The sequence below is a fragment of the Coenobita brevimanus genome, chromosome 23 (genome assembly GCF_032717465.1).
Source record: "Coenobita brevimanus isolate Jiangsu-jjx chromosome 23, ASM3271746v2, whole genome shotgun sequence".
NCBI classification, from domain to species: Eukaryota; Metazoa; Arthropoda; class Malacostraca; order Decapoda; family Coenobitidae; genus Coenobita; species Coenobita brevimanus.
In genome coordinates, this window is record NC_136976.1 from 43173922 (window position 1) to 43175670 (window position 1749).

The 1749-nt window shown below is 44.8% G+C and overlaps 1 non-coding gene across 1 annotated transcript; it reads left to right on the top strand.

Moving 5' to 3' along the window:
• Positions 1-1385: 1385 nt before the first annotated feature.
• Positions 1386-1458, top strand: TRNAM-CAU (transfer RNA methionine (anticodon CAU)). The gene has a single exon. It is a non-coding gene; the product is annotated as a tRNA-Met (tRNA).
• The last annotated feature ends 291 nt before the right edge of the window (positions 1459-1749 follow it).

Genomic DNA, 1749 nt, shown 5'->3' on the forward strand with positions numbered 1-1749 from the left:
TGTTATTGCAGAACTGAACTATTCAAACCTTGTCTTCAATGCACAGTAGTCAAACCTCATTTGAATATATCGAAGTGTGTTTTAACGAAAATTAACGGACGTACATAAATGTTAATGGGCAACGAAGCGTGATTTTAAAGTACAGTGGTAAAGGTTGGATGTTGTGTTGTGGTGGTGAGTGTGGAATGGTTTGGTAGGGTTCGGTGTGGTGTGTGATGGTGGTGAGTGTGTTGAGCTATAGTGGTGTGATGAGGTGTGCTACACTATGCTGTGCAGCTCTGTGCTGTGGTAAGGTATACTGTGGTGGAGTGTAATGTGATTGGTGTAGTGTCATGTACTGTTGTGTAGTGGCTGTGGATGTGAAGTACTAGCCGTGGATTTAGTGTGGTGAGCTGTAATATGCTCCTGTGGTGATAACGAATGTGCTGCAACAGTGGTGGGCGGAGGAAAGTTTGTAAGTGGTGGGAGACGCGGTATAACAGTAATGGTATAGTAATGATGGGTTTAGTAAGGGTGTGCCTTGTTCAGATGGGGTATGATACACTGTAATGGAGGTGATTGTGGTGATTTGAAGTGGTGAGTGTGATGAAGTGATAGGTGTGATTAGCGGTGATGGATGTGGTGTAGTTGTGGTGGGTGCAGTATAGTAGCGATGGGTGTGTTGAATTGGTGGGTGTGATATGGTGGAGTGGTGAGTGTGGTGAAGTGATAGCTATAGTGTGTTGAAGTGTTGGTTGTGGTGTGATGAAGTAAGGGGTGTATCGCGGTGAAGTGGTGGGTGTGCTGTGTTGAAGTCGTGGGCAAGATGTGGTGAAGTGGTGTGGGTGTGTGGTGAAATGAAATGATAGGTTTGGTGTGTTGTAATGATGGGTGTGGCGTGGTGAAGTGGTGGGTTTGGTGAAGAGAAATGATAGGTGTGGTGTGGTGGATGGTGGGTATGGTGCGATGAAATGCTGAGTATATAATAACAGAAGTGGTGGGTGTGGTATGGTGAACTGGTGGGTATGGTGAAGTGTGGTGAGGTGTGAAGTGGTGGGTGTGGTGTGGTGAACTGGTGGGTATGGTGAAGTGTGGTGTGGTGTGAAGTGGTGGGTGTATTTAATGAAGTGGCTGGTGTGATGTAGATGTAAGTATAACGGTAAGATTAGTTGGATGTATGTTGGCTTAGATGTGAGTGTGATATAAAGGTGATATACTGGCAAGTTGTAATTATATATCATTCGGTAATGATTGTGAGAATAATGGTGGGAAGGTGACAAAGGTTACACAAGGACTAGTGTAGTGTGCAAGTGACTGTAGTACAGTTTCAAATGATGAAGCATTAAGTAAATTGCCTTCAACACTCATTATGTTTTACACCTCAAAACTACACACATACCCAAAGAGCCTCGATGGCGCAGTAGGCAGCGCGTGAGTCTCATAATCTCAAGGTCGTGAGTTCGATCCTCACTCGGGGCAGTTGTTTTCTCAGCGGGGTATCGGCATTCGAGGGATGTTCTAATACAAACAGTCTATCTCCAAATTAAGTCTCGAAATTTCTTGGGAGTATCATATCACACTCTGGTGAACACCCCGTGAACACCCGATGACTTTACTCGCCATCGGGAATCCTTCCCAGCTCCTAGATCTGAATGATGGCTGACCGTGTGCATATTTTACTCTGGCTAAATTCAAACGATTTTACTTCCCTCATTGAATCCCCCGACGTCCAAGGGTTAGGAGAGAACACTACAAAAAGTGGAATAAATT